Below are 12,993 nucleotides of genomic sequence, written 5' to 3'. Positions count from 1 at the left end.
ATGATATTCATTCTTCACATCACAGTGGAGCTCATCAGCAGGAATATGCTTTTATCTTTGCCGCCTGGTTTTACAGGACTGGAGGGAATTGGCACCTCTAGGGAATCATTAAAGAGATAATGGACAAATTATTTTCTCATATCTTCATTCAGACTTCTTTCCCACTGGTGCCCTCCTCCTCAGTAAGCATCAGTCAGAATTATTCATTAAGAATTGAGGGATAGAATCGTGTCCCGAGGGTGAATGGTGGAGGAAAGCTTAAAAGAGACTTGGAAGAAAGTAGGAATGAGACTTAATATGCCAAAAAGAGATTTGTGGATTATTCTCTATGTGCCCGTGTTCAAGTTAAAGAAATTGAACTTTAACTTGTTTAAGTTTCTGTACCAGAAACTGACTTACTCATCTTAAAGCCATAAAAGTATAGGTGGTTTGCAGTATTAAAAAACCTCATTTCTCAGAGAAGTGGTTTCAATAGTAGCCTGGAATATTTTAATTTTTTTTAGAATAAAAGTTTTCTTTTTCTTTTTTGTTAAGCCTGTTTATTCAGTGATATACAAGTAATTAGATTTGCACACCTTTCTCACTTTTGTTGAGAAAATACTGAATAGTTCGTAAGTCTCTGAGTTTAATGTGAAACTTTTCTTCCTTTAAAGGAGGAAGTTGGGGAGCAAGGCTGAAGTTATGATTTCATGACCTGTTGGATTATGTCTCAAACTTCGTGTTCTGGACTACTCTGGTTCAGGTTTGTCTAAAGTAAGATAGATTATAGGGAGAATTGCTTCATGAAAACCCTGACTTAGAAAAAACTGAACAAAACAGACAACCAACCAAAACTCAAGGAGCCAGTACATTTCAAGGGATAACCTGAATGTACAGCCTGCAAAGGAATATTCCTTTAGAAGCGTGATGATTTTGCTCTTGAGGTGTGATGGCTTAGCATGAACCCAGTTGTTCTTTGGTCTGAACTCATACTTCCAGGTCATGGAGGAAGCGGGGTTCGATTTTTCAGACTTCTTTATCATGTGCTAATAATTTTCAGATGCATAACATATTTCCTAAAGCACAGCCATCACAAAAATAGCTTCAGACAATGTTGTAAGTGACAAGATGCTATTATCTGCTCCTGATGTCTTAATACTCACCAAAATGTCACTGATTTATGGTTATGGGAATAATTATAAAGAAAATATTTTTCCCATTGGAAACATTCATTTTTAAAATTTAAAAAATATTTGTTTTAAAAATTTTAATCTCCCATAATCAAACAAGAAAGCATAATATTGTGTGCTTATACATGAAAGGAGAGTAATGTAATTTTTCCATGGGCAATGAATGGAAGTGTTACAAATTCTGTTTACAGTTTTAATGCAGCTTTTCTGGGAACTCTCCCATCCTTTTCCATTCCAAATTTAGCAGGTGGATGCACTGTATTTAACTTAAAATTGTTGTAGGCTACTTTATAAAACATGAACAAACAGGGTTATGAATTTAATTCTGAGTCTGAGTATTAAAAATATGAAGAGGGAAACTAAGGGATTGCTAACGGCCTAGAGTAACAAGGTTATAAATAAACTGCTTGCTGTTCTCATGTATTTTTAGCAAAGAGATTTGGGAATAGTGCAACTAATCCCCAATGCCCAATTAAAGTCTCTTAACTAATTTAACAAATGCATTGTAAATGTGTAGCTTGAGATGCTTTAAATAAACATACGTTGCACAGGAGAAGTTTAATTGCCAAATAAATAGAAAAGCAATTCAGACACTTTAGCTTTCTCAATTGTTCTTAATGAAATAGGTAAAAGAAAAAAAAAGAGTCAAACACAACAATAGGCAAATCATGGAGACAAACTCCATATCATGGAGGTGATGATATTCTGTCATATTTGCCTTTTAAGAAAATCTGGAGTTAATAAGACATGGGAATAAAGATTCCCAGTAATTTTCTTTAATTAAAAGATCTGTACACTTGTTTCTTTTATTTGTGATCTTACTATACATGGATTTTAACCATAGATATGGGTAAGAATAGATATACACAGATATGAATAAGAAGTTAACCCAATCTGTTTAATCAGATATCTATTGTTGGCAATTGATTGAAAGCTGACTTACATGGAAATGTACGATTCACAGGCAGCATGTCCTTTCTCTTGGCAACACTTAATGCGGAAACTGCAAGTGAAATGAAACCTATGATTTTCTGGGGAGGTTAGTCCTCAATTTTTCCTGCACAAGTTTGGTCCTGGTGGAATTCTTCCAAAGTGTGCAAACTGCACTTCAATTAAAGAAGTCTGCAGGGCACAGAGAGTAGATGAACAGCAAGTATTCTGGGAATTCTCTTGACAAGAATTTGGCAGGTGGGGAGCCTGAGAGCAAAGTCGGCAATTGGAAACGCTATACCGGAGCAAATATTTTACATACCAGGGGACTGGGAAATAATGTTGACTTCTCCTCATGTTTTCAATTTTCTTGTAACCTCAAGAAGGAAGTGCTTGTGGTTCCAAATCCTATGAAGAATCCAACACATTCAAATCTGAGCAGTTGCAAAATCCAAACCTTGTGCTTCTAAAGAGGCATCAGGAGTAAAGGCATCCAGTAATAACGAACAATCCAGTACAATCTTTTCTAAACTGAAATCCTGACTGCATTCATTTTGGCTGAGGTTGTTCCTGGAAGCTTTAAAAATTCCCAGGGAGCATCTTTCATTTCTGTTAATGCAGATGATTGTCCGTTGGCTTTGCTTAGCTTCAGCTGACTTTCACGTAAATGTACCACAGATAGGGGGTTAAAATAGCCAGATGGTCATTGCAAAATGTTTTCCTAACTTATAGGTCCCCTCTCCCTCACCTCTTTCATATGCTGCAATCCCCAGTACTATGGACATGGAGCTGAAAAATAAATTATTTATTTATAGAATAAATTATTTTGATGGATGTGCTGCCTTCTTTATCAGCAACTTGGTGGTCTCATTCATTTAGTTGAGACCTTTATGTCTCTGCATAAGAAAGTCCTAAAGGACGCTATGCAGTATCATATTTTTTTTTTAATTTTTTATTTTTTAGAGAGAGGTAAAGAACATGGTGCGTTGGAGGGTGAGTGAAGACAGAGGAAGGTGGCAGGTAAGGCAGAAGGTGAACGGAGAGCATGATGCTAGTAACAACGGGCTACTACCACTGGGAAGCGTAAGACCTAGATACAACAGAGAGAGTGAGCCAGGAGCAGGTGACGCAGTTCATGGCGACAAGAAGGTCTCTCACAGGTTGGAGGAAGTATCGAACAAAGGGCCTGCGTGCAGCACAAGTAAAAGTACTCACACAAGACTTACTTCCTAGCATCTATTTACCACTTGCGCGAAGCTTGGGTTGGCCATCGCCACGAATAAAGGACGTGTCAGTAGAAAAGAAAAAAGAGACGAAGAAGAAACGACTGTACAAGCAGCTCAGGGGGAGAAGCACAAAGGGAGCTGTAGACATTCTGGTCTGGTAAAGAAAAGAAGCAAAAGAAAAGAACAAGGAAAAAAAAAGCAAGTCTGTCAATTCACACCGCAATTGAGGAGGGGGTGCACCGTTCCTGGAAGTACTGCAATACCAGGTCGATGCGTGGAGTGGACGGAGCAAGCTCCTATTCCATCTCCCTGTCCCAAAAATCCATTTAACATATTGTCCTCGGATAGAGGACGTATCAGATGTTAAACTGATAAAAACGGATACTACACTTGATCTTAGCCAAAAGGTGGAGAAGCGATCCTATTCAGTATCATTTCAATTAGAAATACAATTAAAAGGAGTTCATAATACAACTGATGGTCAATGAAGCTATAACTCAGCTTAGGAGCATCAATAGCTACTCACTGTATTCTGTACTTTATGTCTAAAATGATCTGTACTACTTCAATTGCCACCTAGAAAACCTGAGGAGGTACCTATAGAATCCCTGAAATAGGCTAATACGGTGAATGTGAAATGTCAAAAGATTCCATTGAGCATCCTGATTTGTTCTGAAGCTTCCTGGGGTGCTAGGGAACTTCAGAAGGTTAAATAAGCTTCTAAGAATGTATTAAAACAACTGGCCTATAATAGGTGTGGACCTAGGCATTTAAGAGTCCTTGGGGTAATGTGATGTGCAAAGATTGAAAAAATAAAACAATATCACACTATAAATAAAATATCCTTAACAAAGAAGAATGGAGGAAGTAAATTTTTAGATCCCCTTGCCCCAAAATGGCCATAGTTGTAGAAGTTGCAGACATGAATATTTCATATAAACTTTATTATTCTGCAACCTTTGGGAGGGGAGATTTATTTACAATGCTAAATGAAGTAGTGTAGAATGTGATTAGTTGGACAAAAATTATTTGTTTATTATTTTTCTTATTGATGATTACTTAAGGTGTACCAGGAATTGTGTTGAGAATTACCCAAATATTAATATAAATCCTAACAACCCAATAAAATAAGATTTTACAGATGAAGAAACTGAGGATTAGTGAGTGTAATCAACTTTCCCATGCAAGTTGCCATGCAGTTAATAAGCAGAAGAGCATAGATGAGTATCAAGGATCCTCTGAATCTGAGCTCTATGCTGTTGATTCTGCTGCTGGGGTAATAAATTTAGGACCTTGATTTACTTGGATACAACTTATTATGTTTTCTTGTTTTCCTAAAGTAAATATTCTTTGTATGCATGTAAAATGAGAACCTATTAGCAAAGCCCATATTCTCTAAATTGATAGGCGAAAAGAGCTTTACTGTTTTAGTGGAATATGTCATCCACACAATTAGCTAACTAGTTAGGTTTACACATTTAGCAAAAGAAAATTGACCAGCCAAATTTCAGAGTCAATGTAACCTAATTAGATATGTTACTTTAAATGCAATTAAAGGGCAACACTGGAGAAGGTTGACCTGAATAGCATTTGAAGATGTTCTTATTGTTATGTCCATTTTTTTTCTCTTATAAAGACATATGACTATTTCTATTCGTGAAACAGATATATGATTCCAACATAACAAATCTAATTCACTCTGGGGAGTATGTTTAAATGAGCAATTCCTACCCTGTAGGTTTTGTGTTATAAAAAATAAAACAGTTGGATTTGTGAGCTAAGGCTCCCACTGAGGCTTGGGCATACCTCTAATACAAGCTGGGTTGACATCTAGGGGAAGTTTGTCCTTATCTGTCTCCTCCCTTTGATTGAGAGCTCTGTGATGATGGAGATGCATTTATTCATGACCACACTGACAATGGTTTACACAGTGCCTGGTGCACAGACAGTGGAAATGAAATGGAGAAAGGAAGCAGAAAGGAAGGAAGGAAGGAGGACCTGGCCTCCAATCATTCCTCTACTAATAATTGAGTGGGGGTATTGCCTAAGTCCTTTAACTTCCTTCAGCATCATTTCCTCTTGCCCAAAGTGGAGACTGGCTGTGTTGTGAGTTATATGAAGAAGGCTAAGGGCTATATCAATTCAAGAGGTTATTATTTCAAATCTAATAATGAGTATAATGATCACCCAAGAATCAAATTGCATATAATAAATCTGGAAAATTAATAAATATATAAAACTCACCTAGAATGTTTGCTCTGCTAATTTAATATAAAAAATGATTAATGTTCATTAAGGCCCTTTAGCTTAGCAAATTAGATAAGAATTTATTTTCTTGGCATTTGAGTCATATTTTGATTTGTCTAATGCCGGTGACTTAAAAAGAGTTCTTTACATAAATCATCTTTAAATGAATTAAAAAACAGATGCTAAATGATCCTTAGATTATAAAACAATTCAGAATATTAAATTGTGCCCTGATGGTCTTTTAAAATGTGCCATTGTGTGAGGAAGAACTAAGATGGATGGTGGTGAAAAACAGGAGCAGTATTAATTTTCTTGTACCTCACTGTTTAAGGCCACATCTTTAGTGGCCATGATCAAACTACAATAGAATCATAGACTCTAAAAGATGGGAGAGATCTTAGAAACTACAACTGCCTCAGGGACTTTGCACCAGCTGCTCCTCAGAGTTTTGCTCACAGATCTTCATAATACTGTGTTTCTTTCTAGGCACTCAGGCCTCAGCTCAAGCATCATGTCCTCAGAGAGTCCCATAGAGTACTCAATCGTATGCAATCCCCAGGATCTCTCCATCCCAGCACCCCATTTTGTTGCACATCATTTATTGCCATCTGACATGGATTTGTATATTTGTTTTTTTCCTCTCCCCATCACCCACTTCTAGAATGTAATTACCTTGAAAACAGGGATTTTGATTATCGTGGTTCTGCTCTATGTCAAGCATCTGGAAAACATATAGTAGGAATTCTATACATCTTTTGAAGGATAGATGAATAAACCCCTCATTTTACATATGAGCATCCAGAGGAGAAAGTCTGGCAGGGGCTTTGGCCATGACCACACAAATGGTCACCGGCAGAGCCAAGGATAGAGCCAGTCTTCCTATCATAGGACTCAGTGTTCTCTTTACTGCACTTCCTTCATCTCTCCTAGTATGAGTTAGATACTCCTGATCCCAACAAAACATAGCCACTTTATAAACTCCTTCCATTCTCTTCTGAGCAGTGCAGTTTCTCCAGAGTGGTTGGATGGCTCATTAGTGTAATGTGATCTAATACTTAATCTAGAATCCATTAGTGTTCTTGTCTCCTTGTTCTGCCACACAGAAGAGATAGAGAAGACTGTAATAACACTTTACACCCATAATCTTTGGTGACAATGTGTATAAAGGTGTACCAAAATTGCCTTGTTATACAGGCATTCATTTATTCCTCTATTCACTTATAAATTAAATATTTATTGAAATGTACAGGCATTATTTTAGATGTATTGTTTTAAGTACAAAGAGAAAATCCAAGCTTTCATTATTGAGGTAACAGTGTCATTATTATATTGCTATGTGGGAAATGATGTAACAATGTTTACCAAATGTTATGAGATCTGCAACACTGAATGCTGGCTAGGAAAGATGTGTTTTCAGAGAAAAAAGTAATATATAAGCAGATGTTTAAGTCTGGGCCACTGAGTCCTGAAAAGTGAGTGAGACAAACTGAACACTTCTGACAGAGTTAAGTGAACTGGTGCAATTGCTCAGAAGAATGATTTATTGAATCATTTAGGAAAGGTTTGTTAAGTGCATACTTAACACTGGACACTGTGCCAGGCACTGGGATTCAGAAAGAAAACATATTCTTTGCTATTGAGGAGCGTATAGTCTAGTAGGGGGAAGTAGTTATGCAAACAAGGCCAGTAAAGTATGATAGGCGTTTTCATAGAAGTGCACACAGAGGGCAGCAAAATGGGCAGTTCCTTCAGGTGGAAAGGAAGGTTCAGGAAAGTCTTTCTGGAGCTGAAGCTGGAGCTGAGTGTCTACAACTATTTGAATAAGACAAATGAATGTGAGTGGTGTAATAGATGGTTCTAGGGACAGAGATGGTTATGTACCATGGAATCTATACTCAATATAATAAAATTAAATTATTTTAAGACTGATATAAGGTAAAAAGTAGTAGTCAAGGATCTAAATAGCCATTATAAAGTTGAAGAATGCAAATAGTGTGAATTAGTGTGTAATATCTGTAGGAAAATGGTGTTCAGGGATTCATAGAGTGGATTTCAAGGGTTTAAGAGTAGATCGAGTCAAGCAAAACAGCTCTTGAAAGATCTAATTTGTTGGTATTTTGCATTGAATTGTTTGCAAGTTTCACCTTGTCAGCCTAAGCTCCGGATGTGCTAAAGATAAATGTCATGAAGCATCACTAGAAGATTTATGAATGTTCTAAAGGTAATTGTCACTGAGTATCACTTATATTTTGAATGTCCATCCATGATCAGGTCAGGGAGATGTCATGGACACAGGATGTTCAGGAGGAGAGTGAGTAAACTTTGTTAGCGTTTAGGAGGTCAAGGACATTTGAGGCTAGTTTACTTTCTGGGTCATAAGCATGAAGACAACGTAGAAAGAAAGACAATAATCCAGAGTTCTAAGTTCTTGGTAAATGAGGAAGTGTAGCTATGCGATCAGAAGAGGACAGCTGCATTAAACAGTAGAAAGAGGCACATAACCAACTGTCATCACCTATACAAAGTTTATTTTTATTATTTTGATAATTGTTGCTTGTTTTTTTGGTACAAATTTCAAGAAATGATGGCTTGAAAGCTTCAGTAGAAAGTTTGGAACAATGTCCATGCAGCCTGGGATATTGGAGAATGAGCAGCTTCTGCTCAGAAGACAGCACGAGGGGGAGATTGTCTTGCTGGGAAAAGGCTGAGTTTCAATTATAGCAGGAGACTGAGCGGAGGTCTGTGAATCCATTTTTTACAGTAGCTTTTATCCTGGATTGGATGTTAACAGCTTAAAAAAAATGGGAAGGAAGCCCAGTAAACAGATGTCAGCCCACGAGAAGACCTGGGACTGAAGGGCCTACAAGTTTGACCGGTTGTGGGAAAGACAGAGGTGACAGCACAGGGACTGGTAGTGTTGGATTTCTGGTATTTCTGTAAGAAATGTCTCTTTCAGGCAACTGTATGATATATATAGCATCTCCTACCAAATCTTGCCCACGTCCCCCTCCTCAGGCATTCCTCTCCATGACTCCCTGGAAGCACGTGAGCTTTTCTGCTATAGCTTTGATTGCTGCCTGCCTGAGTACACCTTGTTTTGAGAAAGAGCACCTACCAAGATGTTTTCTCCCCACTTGCACACAAGGCCCTGGAACTTAGCTACTTTTGTCCCTCAGCCATATATAACCTGTAGGGTGGTTGCCATGGGTGCAGACATATTTGTGTGAACTTCTTGCCAGTCCTGCTGTTCTTCATGAGATAGCTGCAGCTCTTTGTGTATAAATTCCCCTATTAAATGCTTAAGGACCTATCACCCTGGTATTCAGTGACTCCTCTTTGAAATCTCCCCAGGTCCCATTAGGGGCAGTATGGGGAAGCCTCAACTGGGTCTCCCTTATTCCTTCTTTCAGTGCAAGTCCTGCTGCTGGTTCAGTGAGGTGCAATGACAGGTTGATCTTAACTGTTTTAGAGGCCTGTGGCAACTGACACTCAAAGGTACATATGGAACATGAGGTGACTTGAAGACAGCTGCATTTGATCATAGATATTTCCAGATAGAAAAGGTTTTCATTATTGTGGTTGGGGATCCAGGATGAGATTCTATTATTTTTTTAATATGTCAATTTAGCAATCTAAGGCAGTTTGGAATCCCATGGCTCTGCTAGGTATAATTACCGCAAATTTCCACTCACAGATGAACTGCTCTGCTGCAGCCAGCCTTGAGGGGTTCTCACCGATGCAGTGAACCCCCAGGGCCTGGGTATTAAATAAGGCATTGTCAGCTTGAGTGCCAATCTGTTGGTGGGAAAGAAGTAGGAACTGGGGTGGGAAAACAGCCGGAGATTAGCACAGGCAGGATATAAAGAAAGAGAAAACAGTGAGAATTGAGTCAGACAGGGTTAAGGTCAAATTCAAAGGGGCATGCAGTGAGAGAATCTTCTTGGATTTTTATACAGAAGGCTAGTGAACTGTTTTTGGAAAGAAACTCATTTTTAGGCTTAAATTAAAAAAAACAGGAGGTTAGTTTTGAAACGCCTAATGAAACAGTTATTTTCACATTGTTGTGACAATAAAAGTTTATTTATAGAAATTACACTGGACTAAAAAAGTGTTATTATATAAATACATGCTAAAAATGTGTTCCTTACAATTAATAACTTCTGGGAGTGTCTGCAATTTTCTTTTGGAAATAGCATGTTTTCCAGAAGTAGCTTTTCTTCATGGTAAAGAATTTCCAACTAAGATAGCATGATTTTAAAGAGATGACTGGTCTAGAAAGAGCAAGTAAGCATCACTTATTCAGAAAGGCAGCTGAAGCATTGGAATTCCCCTGCCACCTGGTGCAAGCAAATGCAGCATCCCAGAGAGATGGGGTTGCTCCCAGCTTCTGAAGCTCCAGATAAGAGCCTGGGAGGTGCATTGGCTCCTCAGCTCCTATCCATTTTGATCCAGTCCTGTTTTACCCATTGGTACTTATCAAAAAACTTAAAGGAGTAAAAGATTCTGGGTTTCTAAAGCTAATCACCCCCATGGCCTTTTCACACTCCACGGGCTACTTATTTAAGTTGTCCGGGTTTGGTTTCCTTAGTTACAAAATGGGAATAATGATCTATTCCAAAAGGTTGTCCTGAAGAGTAAATGAAATTATGCTTAGTATAATGCCTGGATGATACAGTAGGCTCCAATAAATAAGTTATTTTTAAAAGATCAGGCTCAGTAAATGAATACAACTGATCACAACTTTTACCGGAGCCTTCATCTGTAAAGTGGAGCTATTAATAATATCCGCCTTTTATGATGTTAAGAGGATTGAATAGTATAATATCTGTAAAGTATTTCAAGCAGTCCAGGCCAAAACAAAGCAATCTTAGAATGAGCTGGGACTCAGCATCAAGGGATTGAGCAAAACTTCTTGACCAAAAGGGGAAGAGAGAAATGAGACAAAATAAAGTGTCGCTGGCTGAGAGATTTCAAACAGAGTAGAGAGGTTATCTTGGAGGTTATTTTTATGCATTATATAGATATCACCTTTATAGTTTAAGGTATATTAGAATGGCTAGAGGGAAGTGCCTGAAACAGTAGAGCTGTGTTCCAGCAGCCATGTTTCTTGAAGATGAATGTATAATGATACAGCTTTCGCAATGTGACTGTGTGATTGTGAAAACCTTGTGTCTGATGCTTCTTTTATCTATGATATTGACAGTTGAGTAAAAAATATGGATTAAAAATAAACGAATAACAGGGGGAACAAATGTTAAAATAAATTGAGTACATTGTAAAAAAAGAAAGCAATGAATGCTGTTATACCCTCATTCTTATTATATAACCCATCTTTTCTAACTTGCTTCGTACTGTTTTCTCAGGTTAGCAATGTTTAAAGCAAAGATTGAAAAATGGCATCCCACAGGCTGGACCTAACCTTTGTGTGTTTTGTTTTGCCTACATACTTATATAAACAATGATTCTGGATGAATAAAGATGTAGCCTTTACTTTCTAGGTTGTTCCAGTCCCTACACGGTCTTTTGTCTTATACTTGGCACAGCATATACACTTAGGTTTATTTCTTTATGCCTAAACTATTTACTCTAAAGTACTCTATCTGCCGTGTTTTTCTTTTCCCTTTCATTTCTTTCATTCTCAATTTTGAAATTCTTTACTTCTCTTCAAGCTTTAGTTAATATATGAGGGATAAAAATAATCTGTGCATTTGCAGGAACCCTGACAATAATACTTCATTGGCTTGCAGTAGAAAAATGAATATTGGGTCAATATGCCATCTCCAAAGTTGCTCTGAAGAGAATTCAATTAATTACCGTTAGCTAGTTTTTCTTCAGTGTAATGCAATTGAAAATGAATAGTATAGATTTTCATTTCCTCACTTTTCATTGCTATATGAGATATTTCATTCTTACATTCTGCATTGTTAGTTGCTACATAAAAGGTATTTTAAATTTCATTTTTATAGAGTAGTTAAAATATTCCTAATATAAAACTCACAATAACATTAATATATTACATAAATGCAAAGTAATGGAAACATTCTCAGGTTCAAAGAGCATCTTCATGGAGACACATTTTCCATTTCACAGGAGGTGATACTTAATGGCCCAGTGTTTATGCTAATTGGATCAGTGGAGTCTATAACATTTGGTGGCAGGACAAATTTTTTGAGTGCAAAAGAATACCCACGGGACTTGCCCACTGAAACAAAGCATTTCTGTGAATACATTGAATACAAAAATGTAGTGGGTGCTTTGAAATGGAAGGAATTTCTATCAAGTAAAAGATATTGGTTGAAATAATTTATATTAATTGTGTTTTTAATTTTTTTATTTGGTAGATGCAGTTAGTATAAAAAATTTGAGGAACAGGGGAGATATGGCTTATAGGGGGAATCTAAGAATAGAAAAACTGGTATAAAACTATGTGCCCGCATCCATAGGACCTCAAAAGCACAGGTTGATGGATTTTCATTTTAATGCTCCTCTTTGCTTGCTGCTCCATTATGAATCTCGACATTTCTTCTTCCTGTTAATAACAATTTATTTTTTTCTAGTTAACCTAGATTATTATTTTTTAATACATTAAGAACTTTAGTTTTTGGAAGTGCTTTGAATTTTGTCCAGTCTCATTTCTGTGTCCAAGTTTTCACAATTGTGTGATGAAGAATTCCCTGATCAAATACATTTGATCATTGTGTAATAGATTTAGGAGATTCACAAGCATATTAATTTATTAAAGGCTCTATTAATTTTCGTAGTTCAAAATCTGTTTGATTTTCTTCAGCTTTTTGTAATTACAGAACACTTTATTATTGAATATCTGTTAACTTTTCAAGAACTTGATTTAGTGTTTGCTGCTCTAGGTTTTATATCATTTTATTACTGTACTGTCTTACTTCTATTTTCTTATAACTTTGTCTAAGCGAATTGTTTTTAACCTTATCTCATATTTCTCCTTTCTGTATGTGCTTTCAGTCTTAGTATCCACTGATAACTGATTTTGTTCTTTTCTTGCTTGCTTTTGGTTTGCTTTTTCTTAGGTCAAATTCCCAAGAGAACTATTTCAGCCTCCAGGAGTTTGTGGTAGACCATTCTCCCACTGAGAAAAGCCTGGAGTGCCAGAGAAAAAATAAATATTTGAAGATCATGGACAATCTTTGAGACAACCATGTCTTAAGAATACAAAATCCTGATAAAGCAAATTCTGAGCAAAGAAGTGACAGGATATTCTGCATCCATTATTTTTCTCTTTCATTTTAATTTTCTTATTTTCTGCTTGTAATAAGAGTTAATATTACCTAGAAGTAGAGAAACTGGTAGAAATTGTGATCATCTTATGGGGCGAGAAGGACAAAAATTTGAAATTTAAGGGCGGAATTCCCTGTCATAAGAGAGAGCTAAGGGTGGAGTTAATATTA

The 12,993-nt window shown here is 36.9% G+C and overlaps 1 long non-coding RNA gene and 1 other non-coding gene across 2 annotated transcripts in view; one reads left to right on the top strand and one right to left on the bottom strand.

Moving 5' to 3' along the window:
- LOC143676479 (uncharacterized) overlaps window positions 1–12,790 on the top strand; it is a 134,159-nt gene extending 121,369 nt beyond the window's left edge. The window contains exons 4-5 of the long non-coding RNA XR_013172118.1: window positions 654–742; window positions 12,616–12,790. This is a non-coding gene — a long non-coding RNA (uncharacterized LOC143676479). The remainder of the gene's footprint in view (window positions 1–653; window positions 743–12,615) is intronic.
- Window positions 3,555–3,745, bottom strand: LOC143678610 (U2 spliceosomal RNA). The gene has a single exon (XR_013173389.1). It is a non-coding gene; the product is annotated as a U2 spliceosomal RNA (small nuclear RNA).
- Window positions 12,791–12,993: the final 203 nt, after the last annotated feature.

The sequence above is a fragment of the Tamandua tetradactyla genome, chromosome 3 (genome assembly GCF_023851605.1).
Source record: "Tamandua tetradactyla isolate mTamTet1 chromosome 3, mTamTet1.pri, whole genome shotgun sequence".
Taxonomy (NCBI): Eukaryota; Metazoa; Chordata; class Mammalia; order Pilosa; family Myrmecophagidae; genus Tamandua; species Tamandua tetradactyla.
Note: the sequence above shows the minus strand (reverse complement) of the source record. Positions and strands in the feature narration are given on the sequence as shown.